The sequence below is a fragment of the Podarcis filfolensis genome (genome assembly GCF_964270895.1).
Source record: "Podarcis filfolensis genome assembly, chromosome: 3".
In the NCBI taxonomy this organism is placed as follows: domain Eukaryota; kingdom Metazoa; phylum Chordata; class Lepidosauria; order Squamata; family Lacertidae; genus Podarcis; species Podarcis filfolensis.
The window spans coordinates 99096840-99120220 of NC_139606.1; the positions used below are offsets into that span (position 1 = coordinate 99096840).

At 41.4% G+C, this 23381-nt stretch overlaps 1 protein-coding gene and 1 long non-coding RNA gene across 6 annotated transcripts in view; one reads left to right on the top strand and one right to left on the bottom strand.

The window, feature by feature from the left end:
* EML4 (EMAP like 4) overlaps positions 1-23381 on the top strand; it is a 158119-nt gene that overhangs the window by 14631 nt on the left and 120107 nt on the right. The gene's annotated exons all lie outside the window — the stretch shown is intronic.
* LOC310758897 lies at positions 5995-22104 on the bottom strand. The gene is made up of 3 exons (XR_014546071.1): positions 13874-22104; positions 11350-13537; positions 5995-11098 (listed from the first exon to the last, which is right to left on the bottom strand). It is a non-coding gene; the product is annotated as an uncharacterized lncRNA (long non-coding RNA).

Consider the following 23381-nt stretch of genomic DNA (forward strand, 5'->3'; position numbering starts at 1 on the left):
TTGCTTGTGACACTAGTTTATGTAGAGCTGCTCTGATTTTTTTTAAAAAAAATAACGGTGTGTTTTCTAATAGTGTTTTGTTCCAGGTGATACAAATCAGATATTTTCAAGCGAAGCAGTAACATTTTGCAAGTCTATCTAATTATATTTTCTTGCAGTATGTAATTGCTGGAAACCAGCATTTCGTATGAAACTCCTCAGACTTTCTTAGAATAGTCACTCCACCCCACTCCCCGAGTTGAAGTGATTGCTGTTAATATGGATAACATGTGACTTTGCTTATGCAGATATTCTGCTAATGTGCTCTGTATAAGAATGCCAGCAGTGGTTAGCTTTTTTTGTTTTTTGTTAATGAAGTGAGTTTTCAGCAGTAGAATATGTTTGGCATGCGCTTGTGCCAGAATGTGTGAAACTGAATTTTTTTTTGTTCTTTTAAAAAAGATGATTGCCTAGTTTCTTACATTAGTTGTGTGTTGGCAGACGAGGACCCAGGAAGACATCTCTGTTTGAGGTAAAGAAGTTATGTAGCTTTATGTGGATTAACCTGAAAATGGGAGTTGATACAGGTTTTTCTACTACGAAGAAGTGCTGCTTCCCTCGGCTCCCCTCTGTGCTGATTCCATATCAAATGCCAATTATCTCTTCTTATTTGTCCCTTCTATTATTCTTCAAGTGGGATTCACTTCTCCACCCTCACTATGCCTTCTGCAGCACTGTGCATCTGTATCTGTTCAAATGTATTACTGCTTTATTTCATTTTTAAAGAAATAAACAAGAAGGAATTCAGCTTTGTGACTTAAACAAATCTGGAAGAACAGGTTTCTTCTTTACTAGATCTGGGGAGAAAATTCTGCTTTAGCCTAAAATGTTCTGAGCGCACTTCTACAGTGGGCTTAGTCCTGAACATCTGTATGGAAACTTTTATTAGCTATTTAAACACATTCAAAATAAATTTTAATGTGCCCCTAGCTGAAAGGGTTATGTCAACAATTAAAATATTCAAATATCTACATGGGGCAGCTAACAATTTATAAATTCATCAAGCTAGCATAATAAAATAGTTAAAAGAGATTAAAAAACAACTCCACCCAGGGTGGAATTATTGTATTTGCCTTCACGTAGAATTTAAAATCCAGGCCATTTCCAGCTGCTGCCTCCGCAGTTCAGTATTTTGAAGTGAAATTGGTAACTGCTGGAGTGTCTGTTTCTGCCATGTACGTTGACAAACTTCAGTGGTAATTGGTTGGTACTGCTTTGTCTCTGTTTCAGACTAGAGCAGTGTGCCCTAGTTACATGTTAAATGGCTTTTTTCATTTTTTTAGGAGGTGAACTCTAGGCCATGGGAACACCAGAAGGACTGTCAAGTGGTGACACTGCTACATGAGAGGAGAAGCGAATAGCCTCTATCACTCACACATACACGCAAGCACATGCATGCACACAAATGCACAGTCTCTTATTGATGTTTTTTGAGGGGAGGGTTTCATGGCAGCTCAGCTGCAGGCAGTACTCTCCACCCTCCACGCTATGGAAAGAAGCATTGCATTGCATTTTTGAAACACACAAAGGGTAGACAACTGCAGTATCTGAAATAACACTTTCTTTTTAGTTGGGTGGTGTGATGAGCACAATAACTGGATCAATTATATTTGTCATGCCTTTGCTTTCTATTGTGGATGCTTGGGATATGTGTGACAAGGCTGGTAACTGCATTTTATTTCTAAAGCATTTAGTGCTTTAATCTCCTTTAACAGATCTAATTGATTTAATACATTTAATATATTGCAAAGCCTCAGTGGCACTTACATTTCAGTTTAACAGACAAAATCTATCCCCTAGGAAGAAGAGTGATTAAGAGCGGTGGACTCGTAATCTGTTGAACTGGGTTCGCTTCCCCGCTCCTCCGCATGCAGCTGCTGGGTGACTTTGAGCCAGTCACACTTCTCTGAAGTCTCTCAGCCTCACTTACCTCACAGAGTGTTTGTTGTGGGGGAGGAAGGGAAAGGAGATTGTTAGCCGCTTTGAGACTCCTGAAGGGGAGTGAAAGGCAGGATATCAAGTCCAAATTCTTCTTCATCATCCTGTTGTAGGGAGCATCAGGAGCTGTCAATGTCACCTGTCCAGGTGTGTTGCCCAGGCCTGACCCTCTGTAATGTATTTCCAAGGCAGAAAACGATGGCCATAGCTTTGTGGCAGTTAGGAGAACATTTCTTAGACTGCTAATGAGGTGTAGATGGATATCACCCAATGGGTCTAGTCAGTGCTGCTGATCTGACTAGAACATGGGGCTTTTCCACATGACCTGTTTGTTAAACATTCTTTCTCATTTGCTTACACAAAGCTTACATGGAGGTTAGACTATGTGGTCTTATTTACTGAGAAATCATGTGATAATTTCCATGTGAGTTACATTTCCAGTTATACATTTTAACTGTAACTGAAGGCATTGTTTAATAACATATAGATGTGACACATTGTTCACATATGTTTCCTCTGGACAAAATTTTTATTTATTTATCTAGTATTTGTTTGTGGGAGGAGAATGTAAGACCACAGGATAATTCTGTTTAGCCAGAATTATCCTGATTTGCTTGTGCAGTGACTATACACTTTCTCCATTAGTTTGTAGATTTTCACTTTTTGGTGCGTTCCCTGTCACTTCCCTAACTTCAAAAATACAGTTTCTTTTTAAAAGGGCTTGAATTGCTCCCACAAAATACTGACGTTGTAGAGGTAGCCATGGTGGGAACCACTAAGGTTTAGGGGGCATCCGTGTTCCCTCTGCTGGTTCATAAGCCTCCAATGGATCTGAAGAGGTGTGGGAAAGAGAGAGGAAGCTGACCTCAAGCAGTGGATGTGCTTCTTCTCAACAGATCAGGGATGAGGCATGCCAGACGAGAGGGCATAGTTTGCTGCAGGAAAAGGGAAGGACTGGAGGTTTCTCCAGGTGTATTATCATTAAGTGAACAAGGCTTTTCAGATCTGGCAAATAAGACTGACAGATCAGCCTGGTCTCCTGGGGCAAGCAAGGAGCATCTGGGAGGGGTTGGACCATGACGAAGTGTCACTATCCCCACTTCCCTACACTGCCACCAGCTTCCATCTATGGTACCAAAAAGCCAGCGTTGCTTATCTGCCTATACAGTGGTACCTTGGTTCTCGAACGGCTTAGTTGATGAACAAATCGGCTCCCGAACGCCAAAAACCCAGAAGAAAGTGTCCCGTTTTCGACCGTTTTTCGGAAGCCGAATGTCCGATGCAGCTTCTGCTTGAGTGCAGGAAGTTCCTGCAGCCAATCGGAAGCCATGTCTTGGTTTTCGAATGGTTTCGGGAGTTAAACGGGCTTCCGGAACAGATTAAGTTAGAGAACCAAGGTTCCACTGTAAAAGGTGTAATCTCCAAGATAGTCTAATGAAAATGTTAGGATTAAGGCTTCCAGAATTGTGTAAATTTTTACACTGTTTTTATATGTAAATAGCTTGAGAACTTTTTTGTTGAAAGGGTGGTGCTGCGTTAGAGTGAAGTCAAAAACTACACTTTCCCCTCACTCGTCTCAGCCAGGTAAAACTGGGCCTCAGCCTTTGTTTGTTCTTTCTCTCATGGTGGATTGAAGGGAAGTGATCCGTACTTCATACTAGAATCCTATGGGCTGATACAAGATTGCACTGCAGATCATTTATTTGAACAAAAGCCTTATTCGGAAGAACTTTATTCAGCCCTAGTTCAACGCGCACTTAGTAAAGAAACCTCTTGTCCCGTGAAAAATGGCCGTCAGTCTTTGCTGGGAGCTGGAGCAAATATATATATATCTGAAGCTGGTTACAATTGCGTGGGAGTGTTTCTGGTTTGGAAAGCTGGCCTCTGGTCTCCAGGGAGGCATGGAAAGGCTGCCAGCTCTTCAAGGATGGCGAGGGCAGCAGCTCCCGCTTTGATGACAGTGAAGAAAGAACGAGGAGAGTTGTGATGGCTTTTGGCATTGTGTTCTGTGAATGGCATCCAGTGGCTTCTGTTCGCTTGTACTCTGGCTCCTAACTGCTAATTCAGCTCTTGTGCAGTGACTTGAAATTTTCCTTCCTTGACAGCTAGTGCCCGGCCCTTGCAGCGCTGACAGGAAAAAGCCAGGATTCGACACCATCTGGCCGCCGCCGTACGGCATGCAGTGCAACTCTTCCTAAGAAATATTTTCACTTTCGTTAATTCTGAGTCTGGTCGACATGCTTTCCATATTCCCTTTCCGTGCCAGAGACTGTCATGAGCTGTTTTCTTTCCAGATGATTTTGTGATGGCGTTGTAGTAGTGTTTCCTAAGGCACACTCTCTCTTGCACCACCCTGCTTTGTAAACTGCCAACTTAATACTTTTATATCCCCAAAGCCTTGCTTGTTTGTGCAGTAGTGAGGAAGAAACCTCAGACCTCAGGAGATTTAGCCCTCGATACTCTAGTCTCCTCAAACTGTGGGAGGCAGTGGAAGACAGGAGTGCCTGGCACGCTCTGGTCCATGGGGTCACGAAGAGTCGGACACGACTAAACGACTAAACAACTCTAGTCTCCTTAGACCGTGCCCCTTCTTCCCAGGCCACAGCCCTCACCGGTACTGCTCCATGCTTTACTTGAGTGCTTTTGCTTGGCTGGAGTTTGTCCTTAAACTGCGACAATGCCTCTTTTCTTGCCTGAATGGAGAGAGGCACCTCAAATGGAGCCTCTTGGAAGAGTACTCAGATTGAATAAGGTTTCCCGCCCTGTCCTAGGCTCCATCTGCACCGTACATTTGAAGCATCAACAACATCCCACTTTAAACAGTCATGGCTTCCCAAAAGAATCCTGTGCAAAATGTAGTTTATGGATGCTGATACTTGTTGGGAGACGCCTGTTCTCGGAGCTACAATTCTCAGAGTGGTCCTCTTCCCAGAGAACTTTGGGAAATGTAGTGATAGGCAGGAGGGAGCAATTTGAAAGTTGTGGAGAGAGGCTTAGGAGCCAGAAATGCATTGCATTTTGCTGTATTTTAATATGAATTTGTGGCATTCAAGCTGTAATGCAAAAGTCATACAGCAATTTAGCACAGCACCAGAAAAATTGCCCCAACAGGCATAAAAAATTGAGTGGTCCACCCTCTGCAATGTTTAAGTGGTTGTGGAGAGGGGAGTTTGAAAACCACTGATTTAGGCAACTTTATGCAGAATAAGGCTGTCAATGGCTACTAACCATCATGGTTGTATACTACCTTCACTATTGTAGTGGGTATGCCTCTGAACACCAGTTTCTGGAGAACACGTGCGGTGAATGCTGTATGCCTCCAGAGTACCATCTTCTGGAGAGCAATAGTTAGAGAGAGATACAGCCTGCATATTCTACTTCCTAGAGATGCCTGGTTTGGCCACTGTGGGAAAGGGGACGCTAGACTAGATGGACTTTCTGTTTGATGCAGCGGGTTCCTCTTATGTTCTGTGTTTCTATGTGGATCAATGTTCTGGCCGTTGGTTCTTGAAGGAGGCGATCCTACATGAGATAAATGACCCCATCCAGAAAAGAATATAGCCAAAGCAACAAATCACACAGGCAGAAGTTAATTAGATTAGGGTTATGCAGACCTCTACCTTGTTTTTTACTCAGACATCGATACTCATGAATTGGAAACTGGTGCAAAAGGCATACATTTACAATTAAAGAATTATGAGCCTACAAATTTGTTTCGACATCCAGAACTGAACTGAGCTCACAGCCTGGTTCAGCCTTCCTCTCAGTTTTTCTTTATTTCAGCAGTATATAGTGGTACCTCGGGTTAAGAACTTAATTCGTTCTGGAGGTCCATTCTTAACCTGAAACTGTTCTTAATCTGAAGCACCACTTTAGCTAATAGGGCCTCCTGCTGCTGCTGTGCTGCCGGAGCACGATTTCTGTTCTCGTCCTGAAGCAAAGTTCTTAACCCAAGGTAATATTTCTGGGTTAGCGGAGTCTGTAACCTGAAGCGTCTGTAACCCAAGGTACCACTGTAAATTAGTGGGTTGGGAGAGAGGCTGTTGTTGCTATTGTTAAACGATTGGGAGTTGGAAATCCTTGCCTGAAATCACCCATACTGGTAGGTCCCAAATCTACCTTCTGCCCACCCCTGATTTACATAGCTCACTAGTATTCTCAAAGTCAAAGGTGCAGCATTTATAACCTTTGTCAGTTGCAGGGATAAATCACCTGCTTTCTCCACTTAGCAAATATCACTTTGGATGCAGTGCAGCGTGCTAAAATAAGAGGGCGATTGAGAGAGCTTTTCTCAGTTTAGATAATCATTGCCATCATTATGTTTAATGAAGGGATGGTTGTTGGCTTGCTGGCCCTTTCTTTTTCTCCATCCATGTGTTAATAATATCAGGAGCAATTTCCAGATTAGTTTTAATTAGGTTTAACAAATATGCTGTATTTTCACAGATGAGATAAGAAGGAAATTATGCTATGGTTAGCTAATGTTGCGCAACTGTTTGTTCTTTCCCTAGCAGGAGGCTTTATTGTGCTAAATTCAACAAAACACGTGAGATGTGTGGCCATCATGGCCGCCATCACACTGATCACTGCCAAAGCAAATCACATAAGTAACAGCTCACTGAGGTTTTAGAGACATGATATAATTAGTGATTTCCTTTGTAGCCTTCATGTGCTTACCTCCACCTCTTTATTTATTTATTTCTTTGTAAAAATATTTATGTATTGGCAGTTCATCCAATACAACATGGTGGTGTATAATATATACAATATATTGTACGATACAATAAATACAATAAAATAAAAAATAGTACAAAATATTTGTTTAAATGACTGGCTAAGCAACTGCATTGGCCTATCTACACAAAATGGTTTTCAAGAGATGCTGGAAAATCAAAAGCAAGGGTGCCCGCTGAATCTCTGCAGGAAGAATCTTCCATAGCACAGGACCAGTGGCACTAAATGCCCAACCTCTCTACTAATGTAAAAGACCTGTTGAAAACCTATAGTGAGAGAATGTGTATATATATATCTGTAATCAAACAGGGCTACCTTGCTAAGCTATTCAGTCTTGTATGCTTAAGCTAAGAAATTGTCTCTTCAAAGATATGTAAGTACATAATTTTGATTCTTTGTATATAGTGGGAGAATTTATATTTACTCTGTATTTAATTGAACACCTAGAAGTGTATTATGTTGAATCTGATAAGATTCCGTTTGGATTATTATCAGTTAGCACTAGTAGACGCATCACTGGCACGAGACAACTGAAGAAGCCCAGAAAACTGTGCTCAGGGAGTGTGCTATCCGCCAACCCCAACAAATCTGCCCCACTGGGGGTGAAACAGCAGCCTCTCAACTGCATGGACTGCTAGGGCGAAACGGGGATAGAACGCTGGCACCCTGTCTTCTTTATTACTTCATATGCTGCTTCATCAGCACCTCACAGCTACCAGGAACAACGCTGAACTTACCCTTTTCTTGAATCTTCTTGAACTTATTTAAAAAACAAGAAAAAACGAAAAACTGAGTCAAGAATTTGTAAGAACCTAGTAAAATCTGATATTGCTAGTTCACTTAACTTTAGGTAGTTTGTAAGTTTTCATGGCACTTTGTAATAATAATATAATAATAATTTATTATTTATACCCCACCCATCTGGCTGAGTTTCCCCAGCCACTCTGGGCGGCTTCCAATTGAGTGTTAAAAACAATACTTTGTAAGTAATTGTCTCTTTCTCACAAATTTGATAAATGCTGTAAAATTTTTGAACAACTGTGTGAATATTTGTCGCCAACGTGCTGTACGAGTTGCACCAACTTCTAGTGGAGCCTAGTCTGATCTCTGTGACATGGGAGACAACTAACTGCCTTCTCTAGAATGTATTAATGTACACAGTGCAGATGAGGGGTAGGAAAGCTGGTTCCCTCCAGATGTTGCTGGACTACAGTTCCATTTTACTCAACCACTGATCATACTGGCTAGGTCTGATGGGAACTGAAGTCCACAATATCTGAAGGGCACCAGATTGCCCATCACTGTTAGAAGGTTCATAACTTCTGCCTTACCAGTGAAGAATAATGTTGAATTTAGATACTTCTGCTATCCAGGAACTTGTACCCTGCAATATAGATGGGAAAACGCTATTCCTGGAAGCTTCAAAAAACGTGTGCATTTACTGAGAAATGTTTTGCTTGCATTATCCTCTTGTTTGTGTAATCCTCTTAACAATTGTTTCACTGCATGTAGGCAGGAGATGAGGACAGAGAGAGAGGCAAAATTGTGGTTCAGAAGGAGAAATAAAACACAAGTCTCCAGACTGTACGTGCCTAGCCATTGCAATTGTGCTGGGAGGCAATTGCTACTTGATCCATAGCTGAGATCTCAAAGGAACGCGTATTTAATGTACAACAGCGAGAGAGCCATGTACCGTGGGCAAAATATTGTCCACATATGTTATTGGGTGACACTGGGAGAAATCATGCTCTTTGCACCATTTAACCTACAAAGTTGTTTTAGGAATAAAACAGGGTGAGGCAATCCTGTAAATGCCCTGAGCACCTTGAAGAAAAGGTGGACTAAAATGTGGTAAATGGTTGACCCTGAGCTGGCAGATGGGTGCTTTCTATTGTCTCTGCAGTCCAGGGGTAACTGACAATTGGGGAAGCACAGTCCTCTTTTCTGCTCATCTTGAGTCTTCATGAACACTCTAGTATGTGAACAAATCTTTGTTCAATCATACAATTCTTTTCTTGCAGTCCCTGCTTCCATGGTCATTTGGATGGACAATTTTAGGCTAGGGCACCACTTTTAATTATTTTTAAAGAGGGTGTTTAGTACAGTGTGCTTTTTCCCCAATGTAACAGTGAAAAGGAATTGCTCTTGCCACATCAGCAGCCAGAATTAAGTTATCCTTATGCATTAAAAACCAACACGAAACCTTATCAACAATGCCTTTCATCAGAAAACCTCAGGGCAGGTTACAACAAATGCATACATACAACAAGGTACTAAGACAGCAGATAATATCACAAGCCTGTCAAGTTTCCCGCTGCTATATAGGTCAGTTGAACAGCTTCAGGAAGCCGGCGCAAAAAGTGGGTCTTCAGCTGGCATCTGAATCTGGACGATGTCTGTGCCAGGCTAAACTCCATAATAGTGGTGTAAGTTTTCCAGAATAGAATTTTTTCCTGTGCAAATTTGGCTAATTTGATTAGGGGACATTACATTAGAAGGGCCAAATACAGCAAGTGTACTTTTTTTATTAACAAAATTAAAAAAAAACTTTGAAACTGCCAGGCTTGCCCTCACCACCCTCGACAAACTATAGTTCCCACAGTTCATTGGGGGGAAGCTGTAACTGTTAAAGTGTTATAACAGTCCTTTAAATATATGGTTTAGGTGTGGTGCCAGTGTAGAACATTGGTGGCGCTGGGTGGAATGTCCGCTAGCGCCTGTTTTGTTTGATGGTAGTAATTCAGTTTTAATTAGTGGAGTAGATATAGCTGTGCAATTTAAGTGCAATTCAAACTGCATGAGAAGCTTAGTCCATTGAAGTTTTTAAAAACCCGAACATCAGCTTCACAAAGAAAAGTGCTGGAGTATGTATTCTGCTCTACTTTGAGCATTTCCTCTCTCTTGAGGAATGAACACATGGCTTAATTGTATTCCACTGAAGGTTTTGCGCCAGTTCTTAGTTAATGATTATCTTGTTGATTAGGTCTTGTTTGAGATGACTCATTTTTCAAGGACTTCCATTACTTCAATTTACAACAGGAAGCCTGCAAGGAAGTGGAACATCAGTGGATTGAAGACGGGGCACTTTCATTTTATAATGTTCTTGATTATAATAGCCAGTGACATTAAAGTTAATTATTTTTTAACTGGCGCTCTGTGCAAGACACCCGTTTTCATAACTTGCTTGCTGGAAATGAATGCTACATAGAGGAGGAAGCAGCAACAAACTAGTATTTTTGCAGTGTAGGCTTGGAGTGAAAGGGTTGGGAGGGTGGGGGGGCTTTTTCACACAACTAAGGTGATGTTAAAAGCGACCATTAGGGCTCTTGTGTAAAATAATAAAACCACATTAAAATCTAGTTAGTATGAGAAAATGACACTGTAAGTAGTGAGTTTAGTGTTTGCTTCTAATCTTCCTGCCATGTTGGATTAACCAAAAATACAATGCCATTTGTCAAGTCAGACATTGCTTTTTTCATTATTTTAGGTGTTGGGTGGCCACCATGGATCAGAACCTAGCACTGGCTCTGCTTCCAGTCGAATGCTGCCAACTCCCTGCTAGTAAAACACATCCAGAAGGCTGGCAGGAGATGAGTGGCAATGAATGATGTTTAGCAGCCCTGGGAAGGGGCCCAGGCTGGCATTGGTTAGGACCCTTAGTAGAAGGCTTCGAAAGCAAGCAGGCAAGAAAGCAGTGCTCCCAAGAGCAGCACGTAACAGGAGTCCTAAGTTTTCTTGCAGTAATTTTGGAGTTGAATAATTACTACATACCGTATTTTTCCTTGTATAAGACTAGGTTTCCCCCCTAAAAATAATGTTAAAAATTAGGGGGCGTCTTATACACAGATACATCTCCCCCCATTTTCTTAAATCTGAGACCCCCAAGATAGGGGCGTCCTATACATGGGGGTGTCTTATAGATGGAAAATACGGTAATTTTCTTTAAGAATGTAAGAATAGCTGGCTGGATCAGGCCAATGGCCCATCTAGTCCTGCATCCTGTTCTCACAGTGGCCAAGCAGATGCATGTGGGAAACCAGCAAGCAGGACCCAACTGTGGAAGCAGAACTATAACCATAATGGCTAGTAGCCATCGATAGCCCTCTCCTCCAAACAAATGCTTTAGTAGTTCGGGTCACATAAGTACTAAGTCATTCTTTTAAATCTGTTTTAAGACCACTTTTAATAACTTGGCAAAGTAACAATGACTTTATTTAAATCATTTATAAGCGGAATTCAGAGCAAAACTCTCTTGAAGTGGTGTACAGTATTTATTTATTTTTAACAGAAAAAGAACCCTCCAATAAATACAGTTAAGTGCATCATAATTACTAAAAAGCAGCAGAAACATAAAACAAATAAAAAGGCAACAGAACCACACAGAGGACTGGTAGAAGAGTTTGGATTTGATATCCTGCTTTATCACTACCCAAAGGAGTCTCAAAGCAGCTAACATTCTCCTTTCCCTTCCTCCCCCACAACAAACACTCTGTGAGGTGAGTGGGGCTGAGAGACTTCAGAGAAGCGTGACTGGTCCAAGGTCACCCAGCAGCTGCATGTGGAGGAGCGGAGACGCGAACCCGGTTCTCCAGATTACGAGTCTACCGCTCTTAACCACTACACCACACTGGCTCTCACACTGGTAGAACTGAGAAGACTTTAGAGCCCACCTAAAATTCACGTCTGAGGAGGCCAAATGGATTTCTCAGGAGAGGAAATTCAAAAGGTGTGGGGCCACCTCTCAGAAGGCCCTTTCCCTGATATCGCCCAACTTGTTTGTTCTTAATAGTGGACCTAGAGAGCAGGACCCAGGTGAGTTCGCAAGGATCTAAGTAGGTCTTCAAAGAAGCTGCTGTAATGGATGCAGGACTGGCATTGCATGCTCAGGCACCTGACTAGCACAAGCAACTTGGCAGCTGCATCCTGTAATGAAGCTTCTGTGCTGTCTTCATAGGCAGCTCTATGTAGAGAGCATCATTGCAGTCTAGTTTTGAAGTAACCTGGGTGAACGTTAGATCTTCACTGTTTTATCACCTTTTCTCCCCAGGAATAACATAGGGGGTATCTTCAGCACTGCAGGCCCACAAGTTCTGCAGCGATAATTTGAAGCGTTTATTAAGCTGTTGCATCGATTTATGCTGATCCGAGCAAGTAATCCATTGGGAATCTGGCTTTTCCTACAGCTGAAGCCATGTATCATTCTTGGTCAGGCTAACTGCTTCCTTATGTCTGCGAAGAATGTATGGCTTATGAATCAGAAACCTCAGGATGCAGGTTCCTTGGAGATATAAAGTCGCTATAGCTTTTGCAAGTGGACAAATGAGGGTGGTACTTGAAAAATGACTGTATTTCACAGTTGCATAGGTTACCCCATGCTGCACAATTGTGGGGTATGAGCTGTATTTCCCTGCTGTAGTTTATATGTGCTGATAGGTTGTGATAGACAAGGTGAACTGTGATGGTGCCTTCCATGTTGTCTGGTAACGAGTGGGAAGAGCTGTATTCTGTGGAGCTGTCAATTGTCCAAATCATTAATACTCACAGTTTCTGTGCATGCTTGTGCATCTATGGTGGTCCTGATGCTGGGTAACATGCTGACTGCACCAGCCTCCCCTTGTCCTCTGACTGTCTCTAGGAAACTCGTCCTGTTCAGTTCCACAGTGTAAATGTCCTTGATCTGGTGTAGCATCCCCCAACCCCCAATACTGTGGCTATTGATGTCACACCAATGCAAAATAGATTATGAGTGAATGTGTTGTGCACTTCTAAGCAGAGAAGCCCCTTTGTTGGATCCCAATTAATTCTGCAGACATTATATTTTTGAATTTATGAGCTCATGAGAAATTATTATGGAGGATGTTTGTCATGCTCAAGACTGAGTGCCTACTTATTAGTCTCAATCAACCATGGATGCAGTTGGTTGGAGAATCGTTCTGCCCTTTGAGCGGTTGTGTTCTTTCTGTAAGAGCTGTTCGACAGTACAGCGAACTCCCTCCGGAGGTGGTGGACTCTCCTACCTTGGAGGTTTATAAGCAGAGGCTGCATGGCCACCTGTCATGGATGCTTTAGTTACGATTTCTGCACTGCAGGGGTTTGGACTACATAACCCTTGGAGTTCCTTCAAACTCTACAATTGTATGATTCTATGATTCTGTGTTGCCAGCTGCTTAAATAACCCTGATGCTGAATTGCTTCCATGTTCAGAGGATTTATCTTCCCCACCCCTAGCCTTCATTTCTCTCTCTGGTAATACTAGAATGTTGAAGTCCTTCTGAAGTGAAGCTGTTTGTATAATCTTCTTCTGGGGGAAATTAAAACATGTGCATGCACTTTATCTCTGTTCTTCTTTTCTCCCTCTACTTTTGGGGGCTCTGCTATGGATTAGAATGCAAGGCTACATTCTACTCCCAGATGATCTTTCCAGGTGGAAAGCTCGTTTCGCATAGCAGAAAAAGCCAATCTGAATTTTATTAGATTTCTGGAGCTGACGGTTTCTGATCTGATTATTTATAGAAATAGCATGATATCACAGCACAATACTGCTTGGATAAGGATATGGTATTTATCATGACCGTACTCTTCAAATCTATTTTATTCATTTATTTATTGCAACTATTCCTACCCCACCTTTCAAGATGCAAATCCTCCCAAGGAGGGGGAACATATGAATATTTCTCTACAGAGCTGAAGCTCTGTATTGTTAAAATCTTCAAAGAGCCTCTGTCTCTACATGAGTAATTTAATTCTCAAGGATTTATTATATTCTTTCAAACAAATAGAAAAATAAAACCTATTGTGTGTGTGTTTTTTGATGAAAAACCCCCCACTAATATGTTACAGATAGGTAGCCGTGTTGGTCTGCCATAGTCAAAACAAAAATTTTTTTTTTCCTTCCAGTAGCACCTTAAAGACCAACTAAGTTAGTTCTTGGCATGAGCTTTCGTGTGCATGCACACTTCTTCAGATACACTGAAACAGAAGTTGCCAGATCCTTCTATATAGTGAGAAGGTGGGGAGGGGTATTACTCAGAAGGGTGGTGGGAATGGGTGATTGGCAGATAGCTGTGATGAGCCTGTTGACGACTCTTAACGACTGCAATAGGTCTTACAGGAAAAAGCAAGGGGTGAGAAGGTGAAAAATGGCTTTGTCATTTGACCCCACTAATATGGTCCCTGTTCCATTGTTTTAATGTTTTATTTAGAAATAGAAATTGGGTTTAATGTTTCAGTGTTCAGAATTTACTGTAATGCAGGGGTAGTCATTGTTGTTGCCTTCTGCACTACAGCTTCCATCATCCTTGACTATTGACTACTGGCTGAGGCTGATGGGAGTTGTATTCCAACAACTCCTGGTAGGCACCATATTAGCTACCTCTGTGGTGGTTTATAGAAGTGGCACTCCAGACAACTGAATCAGGAGTAAACTTTACTAGATTCGTGAGTGATGCTTTTGTGAGGACAAAGGAAAATACAAAACAAGGAGAAAAATTAGGCTGGGTGTTGTAGGTGTAAAGCTAGGTTTTTAGGCTCTGTTCCAAGATGGAGATTGCAGACTGAATAAGCTATAGGTGGTAAATATATAGAGTTGCACATATAGGATTCTGAGATAAAGAAGCAATAGTTGCTCCCAGTGTTTGAAAACAGAGCCCACCTATTGCCCGGATTATATTTTAATCTACTGGATTTAAATAAGGCAGTAGAGCTCTTTACAAAGCAGGATATTTGCAGAAATACGGGTTTAGTAAACCAGGAGGATTCAAACAACACTAAACATGTGTGGTTATTTGTTTGTTTGTTTGTGCTGGGCTTACTTTAGATAATATGCCAAAAATGGGCACTCTGACTTGCTCGGAACCAAGTTCCACTCTTCTCAACGGACAAAATGATCAGTTGCTTTTAGCTGTAGGCTATTCTTCATACCCCTTGGTTTTTCCCAGGCTGGAAAATAGTTACTGTTGTCTTTCCAAGATGTAAACATATTCATATTTGAATATACAGAATATTGGTGGTGGTGCATTTTAAGAGAAAATTGCTTTTGATACCCTAGAATGAAACAGGTGCACTGAGAAGTAAGTCTGCTGGTTTTAATATGAAGTGTTTGTTAATAAGTATTGTACTCTAGCCTATAATATACGTGGACTATTTTGTTTATCTGTTCAGAAAACGTATATCAAACAGTGATAAACTAAAAAAACAAAACAAAGGAGTGATACAAGGATAGCATCAGGCTCCTGTGTATAAGAAGCAGGTAACAAATAACGTAGGCATGTGGCTTTTGTACAAGGTACGTGCATTCTTTCCAGTAGCTTTCTTTCCAGTGGTACCTTGGGTTACAAACACCTTGGGTTACAAACACTTCAGGTTACAGACTCCGCTAACCCGGAAGTAGTACCTCAGGTTAAGAACTTTGCCCCAGGATGAGAACAGAAATTGTGTGGCGGCGGTGCAGCGGCAATGGAAGTCCCCATTATCTAAAGTGGTACCTCAGGTTAAGAACGGCTTCAGGTTAATAACGGACCTCCAGAACGAATTAAGTTCGTAACCAGAGGTACCACTGTACTGGAGTTGTTTCCAACGATACACTCAAGGCAAAATTTAAGTACAGGCGGAAGTTCCTCATCAGAAAAAATCAATGAGGAATTTAAAGGGAAGCCAGAAGAATCTTAATGAGACTAACAAATTTCCCATGAGTGTCTCTCACACCCACTTTGTCAGATGGTGAGAAGTGGGGAAAATTCGGTAAGGAAATAAAAAGGGGAGTGGCTGTTGGGGTATTTCAAAGGTTCAGTTAAAAGGTTCGGGTTAATCAATTTCACATTCTCACTCTCATGGGTGTAACAGTGATAAATACATAAAATAATCCTACATCTTTTGTGGCTATTTTGCAGCTGTATACACAAAAGAAAAAAGAAGTTGTCTGTCTCATAAGTAGAACAGATTAAAAAAAATGGAATTGTGATGTCTGCCTTATGAAGAACATATTTGTATCTAAGCAAATCATCCATGTTCCACTGATGCAGATGATTAGAGAGATGTGAAGGCGTGAGAAAATATGGGGGGAAATGGAAAAATATGCCCTCTTCTGCTTCCCCCCGGGGGGCGGGATTCTTTTCAGTTTTCCCAACTGGAATTTTGGGAAAACATTGAAAAGAAACTTCTATAATATATATTATCTTCTGGAATGAGTGAAATGCTTTAAAGACGGTTTTACTCACTCAAAATTCTTCTAAATGGTTACTAATATTATAATGATAATAGATAAAATAATAAATTCAAGTATAAATGCAGAGTGGGAAAGTCTTGCTGGAAGAGGAAGGTCTTCAGTATGCACCAAAAAGACAACAGGGATGGTGCTTGTCAAGGGGAGGGAATTACAAAGTGTAGGAACCACAATACTAAAGGCCCATTTCCTACATCATGCAGAAGGTATCCTGATAGGGTGATATCCACAGGAGGCCCTCACTTGCAGAGTGCAGTCATTGGTTGGGTATACAAGGGGTGAAATGGTCTTTCATGTACAGTTGTACCTTGGCTTTCGAACAGCTTAGTTCTCAAAGGGTTTGGCTCTCGAACATCGCAAACCTGAAAGTGACTGTTCTGGCTTGCGAACTGTTTTTGGAAACTGAACGTTCAACGAGCTTCCTGCAGCCAATCAGAAGGCATGCTTTGGTTTTTGAATGTTTTGGAAATTGAACGGACTTCTGGAACAGATCCATTCAACTTCCAAGGTATGACTATATTTTGGTCTCAAACTATATAGGGCTTTATACACCAAAACTAGCACCTTGAACTTAGCACTGAAGATAATCGTCTGCCAGTACACACACACACACACACACACACACACAGTTTTTTTACGTAATACAATCTGCAGCATTGGAATGATAATATATGTGTGTATATTACAGGTGGGGAGGGTCAGGGTTTGGGGTCAAATGTGCCACTCCAAGCCTTTCCTACCCTTTCCTTGCACAAAACTAAGACTTTAGTAGGTAAGGTAAAAAGGTAAAAGACCCCTGGACGGTTAGGTCCAGTCAAAGGTGACTATGGATTGTAGCACTCTTCTCTCTTTCAGGTAGAGGGAGCCAGCATCTGTCCACAGACACCTTTCCGGGTCATGTGGCTAGCATGACTAAACCGGTTCTGGCACAGTGAAACACTGTGATAGAAGCCAGAGTGCACAGAAATTTCATTTACCTTCCTGCAACAGCAGAACCTATTTATCTACTTGCACTGGTATGCTTTCGAACTGCTGGGTTGGCAGAAGCTGGGACAGAGCAATGGGAGCTTTCTGCTGTTGAGCAGATTCAAACTGTCAACCTTCAGATTGGCAAGCCCAAGAAACTCAGTGGTTTAGACCACCACCTGTGTCCCTTAACCTTGAACTCCATGAGTTTTATGTCTGAGTTCACACTTGTATGCTTGCATTTGCAAGATATTTGTGGTTTGTTCGTTTTTTAAAAAAGAAAGCTACAGTCGCTGTGTACTCAATATAAAAAATGCAATTTAAAAATACAGAACAACAAAAGGAAATTTCCATTTATTACAATGGGAGTAAATTTCCTACCACAGTATTGTCTCTTGCACTCCAATACCCTATAAAATGAACATTCTTTTTCAATAAGTATCCCATACTGTACCCAGACTAGCCATATTATTTTATTCAAGAAAGCTGTCACCCCATGGAGTTGATATCACTTTATTAATTAAGGCATCTGAGAACTATTCCAATATGCAGCATGTAGTATTCTGGGTATAGTACAACACTCCTGTTGTATGCTTACTTCTTGCTAAAGAGAGGGAGTCGTCGGAGTAAACATCCAAAGGGGGATTCTGTAAGCTTTATAAATGTGCCAAATAGTAGAGTTTTATATTCTAGCTAAATTATAGCTAATGCATGTTATGCTGTCAAAGCACAAAAACGAAGTTTAGGTTTGAGGAGAAAGTATTGCATATATTTCTCTCTCCCCCAGCCCCAGAAAAATGTTCCTCTCCTACATTCTATCAGATTGTTCAGAAAGTTTGCATCTCTTGAGTGATCTTAGCAAATTTAGTATTTTTTCAGTGACCCCTAGAAAATTACCAGAGAGGATTCCATGGTGATGTAAACCTCTGTGAAACACCCCTCTCACCTTTTGAATTGGTTCTCATTTTGTTTGTGCGAAATCTAGTGGGAAGCTGCCTACAATCATTCATACTTTCTCCTAGAGTCTTTGAGCTCTTTCAATAAAGACTGTGGTGTGAGGACAGATAAGCTTTGCTTTGATAAGCTCAGTTTCTTGATCAGAGCATGTTAGAAGATCATTTTTCTTAAACTCAAAAATGGCAGAATAGCTAGGTTCAAAACCTTAAACATCGTCTGCAGAAAATCATATACACCGAATTTCAGACCATATGGATGCAATTTGTCAAAGTTATGAGTAACTGAAAAAAGAGCTTGATAATGAAATGTTGTTGTTGGCTCTTTTGACTCTGGCATATATCTGCGTGCATGCTCTGACAAATGGTATGTATTCCATATGAAAATGTCATGGATTTAATTACATAAAAATGACAGCATTACTCGTTTTTTGGGTTACGGCTTTTTTCACAGGTTAAAGTATTAAAATGCATTACTGATCTTACACATTAGTTCTGGCACAGGAATCATAGAGTAAATGCTGCTTCACATATTTCATGAGAATTGACACACCATTCCCTCTTACGGCTCGTTTTGCAGCTCTGCAATATCATTTTAAAGGTGCTGCAACCAGAATTGAATTAGCCCTCAAAGTTTATGCTATTTAGATAGTCTCTGTAAATAAGCTCCAAAAATTCCAAAATCGTGAGGTATGTACTAGTTTGTTTTTCCTCCTTTTAAGCACTCATCAGCCCATGTTAATGCTGCATACCCACACATTTTTCAGTCTTGTCCTTTTTCAGCCCCATAGATGCAACATATTGCATTTAGGGGAAATCTTGCTCCAGAACAGGTGATGTTGATATAGAACCCAGGTGACAGACGTGTGGATCCAGAATTGGCCTCCACAGTCACTTACAGACATACGGTTAAGACTGTGTTCATGGAAGACAATCTTACTTGGATACGAGAAATTGTCAAAGAGAGAGGGGCGGTGCATGTGACCATGGATGCCTCTCTCTTCAGCCACGAACTCAGTAAGAGACTCTGGTTACTATTGGCAGTATCCAACAGAACTTGTGCTAACAGAACTTAACTTTCCTTTCCTCTTCCCACATATGCCCCCTGCACCTCCCAAATATGTTATAGGGTTTCTCCCAGTCCCCTGGAAGAGACTTGAGGGTGTTGCATGGGGAAGAAGAGAGGGAAAGGGAATTCTGTTGCACAGCCAGAAGTCCTTGTGCTAATGGAACTGCTAATGAACAATGCCCCATGGTCAGTTTCTTTATGCGTGTGTCTAAACGTAAAAGAGCTTCAGATTACAGAGAGGAAAGTGTGAAGTCTCTTATTTTCCCCAGGTGTTTCTTGTCATAGACAGGCAGGCAAATGTCAATTGACACATCTGTGTCAATAGTATTTCCATGTTTCCCAAGTTGGAACTGCAATCCCAAACATCTGAAGGGCACCAGGTTGGATATAGACTTAACCTGAAGCATGTAAGAGAGGATACATAGCCACAGGCTGTGTGATCCGTATGCCTTTTGTCATGTATTTGTTTGTTCATATGTGGTCAAATGGAGAGTTCGACTTATTTTCTTTTCTGAAGTATGATTATTAATGTTGCTAACTTGGCCCGCTTTTGCTCCCCAGTACATAGTGGTGCCAATATATTTAAGTTCTAATTTTGACGCCAGGTTCCTGATTTTACGATATATAATTGCTGTCAGTATTCCTTCCAGGCAGACCATAATCATTGTACATTACTCAACACGAATTGCTTGCTAGCATCCCCGAATCAATTAATTCCACTTATTATTATTTTTTATTTGCTTACTTTGGACTTGGACATGCAAACAAGCAGTAAAAAATGTATTTGCATTCTGCCTAACTGTGCCAGCCGGCTTTGAGTGAAAAAAAGAAAGGGCAAATAGAAGTGTTGACATTATGAACAATTAAGGATTTGGAATACGGAGTAAAAATGGATTTGTGGAAAGCTAGCTCTAGTTAGCAGCTTGGTGAACAGATGTCCATGTTTGCCCTGAGTTCCAAGCTGATAGTGGCAGTACCAGTCGTGGCAGCCAAAGCAACACCTGCAAATGAAACTGGGTCTGTAATTCTATCACTTGCACATTCTTTTTTGTGAAGCTGAACAAAAATAAAACAATGAGCCCATGGTTTTCAATCTGTGATATAGGTACATTAAAATCCCATATGTATCTAATCAAGTTCTTTCTGGATTCTGGTCAAGTTTCCTCTTTTAGTTATTTTAAAATAAGCACCTTATGTTTCAAGTTGACATGCGCTTTTTCACAAGAAATGCATGGCAATAATTGCATTTTAAAAGATGCTGCGTTATAGCATACTGTGAAAACTTTTCGTTCTAATCCCATGGAGGCAAGAGATGCTGTCCATAGCCTCTGGACATTATAAGGAACATGGGCTGGTAGGCACAGGTTACCTCATTACCAGGAAATCTCTCCCTTTAGTATCATGTGGATTAGGCATTACTGCGCCTGGAGCCATGGTTTTAAAATGCACTAATCAGACTGCTGAGACATCGTTCCGTCTCCTGGATAGCAGAGAGCAGATGGTCTTGTAGTTTAATAATTCATTTTCCAAATGCAAGAGCCGGAGGAGCACTGAGAAGCACAACTTTTATTTGATTTGGGATGTAGGTACAAGTGTCATACTTTGCAATGCTGATTTTGTGTAGCTGTCCTTGAAGTGTACCCGGAAGCTGCAGTTAGTGCAAAATGCAGAGGCTCAGCTGTTCACTGGGTCAGACTATCTCCATCATGTGACACTGCTGCTGTGAAATAATTGCACTGGCTGCCAATTAGGTGCCAAGCTAAGTTCAAGATGATGGTACTGGCATACATAGCCCTTGAGACAAGAATACCTAAAAGATGGCTTCATCATACAGCCAACAGTTTACTTGTTCTGCAGGAGAGGGCAGCCTGCAGATACCACCTTATCATTTTGCATGACGTATGTCAGGATGCTGTCAGCAGCTCCCGGCTGGTTGCCCAGGAAAGTATAAAGACAAGGAAAAGTTTCTTACAGTCCTTTTTTATTTCAGTCTTTACAGAGAGAGCCTATAGAACCCAGCTTCTTGGATAATGGCGTTGTCCCGAGTGAATCTCCCACTTCCTCATTTGTCATTCTCATCGTCTCCTCTATGGCTGCTGCTACGTGCCCTCTGTCTTCGAGCTCTTTGCTCTCCTACTTTTAAGGCTCACCGGGTTCTGGGAGATGGAGGGTCTGGAATGCTTTTTAAGGACAATGTGTCAGCTGGGGGGGTCTGTTCTGGCTCTCCCACGATTTCCCAGCTTTCCCCCTCATCTGCCTCTGAGCTGCTATCTCCCTCAAACCCCTGTTGTAAATCTATACTGTCTTCCTCTTCCTCCTCCCTGGAAGGGTCAGGATGGGGAGGTGGTCTTCACCATTCCTCCTCTGCCCAGTCCCTGACAGTGTTGGAATCAAACCTTTAGCATGGCGGCACCTATGCTTTGACTCTCCCTCCCATTCCATATCGAAAAGGCGCCATCGCTATTATCTTTTGGGTGCCTGTTGAAGACTTTCTACTTTCAGTGGAGACTTTTATTCCAGCCAGCATCTGTATTGGATTTGAAATTGTTTTTATATATCCAATTTTCTATATATGTTTTTATTGTATTGTGAAATCACTGTAAAATGAAGTGTGTAATCCTGCAGGATACATGATAGTTGGAGCTGGTATATATGCTTGTGTTGGCCGACATGTTTGAGAAATGGTATGTTTCCTGTAAATTTCAGTTGAGTCAAATTCTTGCACATTGCAGAACACCTCAGTTTGGTTTGTAAAATTGGTGTGCTCTGAAATACGATGTCTCAGATAAGCTATAAATTTAGGCCTTGTGTTATCTTGTGGATGGAGTATCTGAATTTTACATGCATGGCTTGTAGCAGTTTTGTTTGCTGCCAGTAAGCTCCAGCTTGTACTGTCAACACGATAGCCACCTGGAGGTAAAACTGGGCAGAGTGTGCTCTACATGGCAAGTTACATACGACTCAGTTGATTTTAACAAAATGATTGCAAACCACAGCATAGAAAGAGGAGGTGCAAAATACATGATGAACTTGCTGGAATAACATTGAGAAATCCCAGTTCATTTGAGTTTGGAGTCAGTAGCTATACCACTAATATGTGATAAACAGACATTAAGTAATCTACTAAAATAGGGGTGGAAAACTTTGCCCTTAAATAGTTTTGGACTTGACTTATTTCTCAAGACTAGTCTTCTTCTTCTTCTTCTGATGATGATGATGATGATGATGATGATAATAATAAATATATTTATACCCCGCCCATCTGGCTGGGTTTCCCCAGCCACTATGGGCGGCTTCCAACAAAATATTAAAATACAGTGGTCTGTTAAACATTAAAAGCTTCCCTAAACAGGGCTGCCTTCAGATGTCTTCTAAAACTCTGGTAGTTGTTGTTCTCTTTGACATCTGTTGGGAGGGTGTTCCACAGGGCGGGTGCCATTACCGAGAAGGCCCTCTGCCTGGTTCCCTGTAACTTGGCTTCTCGCAGCAAGGGAACCGCCAGAAGGCCCTCGGCGCTGGACCTCTTTTTTGCAACATGGAGAAAGATGACTCTTCATTAAAAATGCTTCGTAGGTAATTCCCCCCTTTCCAACTGAGATATCTGCTCTCTGCCTCTTGAACAGGGCAAAAACCATTGTGCATTTTTATATTAATGTTGTCCACAAGTAGTAATTTTTATAATTTTGACAGAGTCTGAGAATATCCTAAATAGTTACTCTTGGGAGAGTAAAATGAGATCTACCTAATCAGAATGTTTGTTTCTTTCTGCGCACCACAGGCTCCTAGTATTGTTTTCTCGACTGCGGTATTTTCCCATTTAATACTCTTCTGCCAATATATCAGTCTTTGGCTTATGCCTGTGCCAAGACCTATTTACTTTTTGCTTCGCTGGACTAATTGCTGCTAACAGTTGACTGTTCCACTATCTTCACCACCATCAATATCCTGTTCAAGTAAAAAACCTCCTTTTATCGTATCTCACTGCAAATATCACCCTTCTGTCTAAGCTTGTAGAATGCTCTTCGGTGCTTTTATTTAATGTTTTCTGACTTGCTCATATATATTTGATTATGTTGGCTCAAAAAGTTGTGGGAGAAATTTCTCAGCAACTGAATGTTGAAAACAGCTTGACATATTTGTGTAAATTATTTGGGAGAAGTATTCTGTAATACAGGGGCTATAATGAGCCCCCTTTTCTGACTGGTATCAAGGACTGTTGTTGTAGTATATATCCTGCCCTTCTTCCCAAAGGAGTCCAGAGGGACAGTTCAGACATGTGTGCTTTTATCACTCAGTGGTCAGCCTGGATAGCTCAGTTCGTTTGAACACGGTGCTGATAACGCCAAGCTTGCAGGTTCAACCCCTCTATGGGACAGCTTACTCCTGCATTTTAGGGGGTTGGACTAGATGACCATCATGGTCCCTTGCAACTCTACAATTTTATGATTTCCAAGCCAAGGCT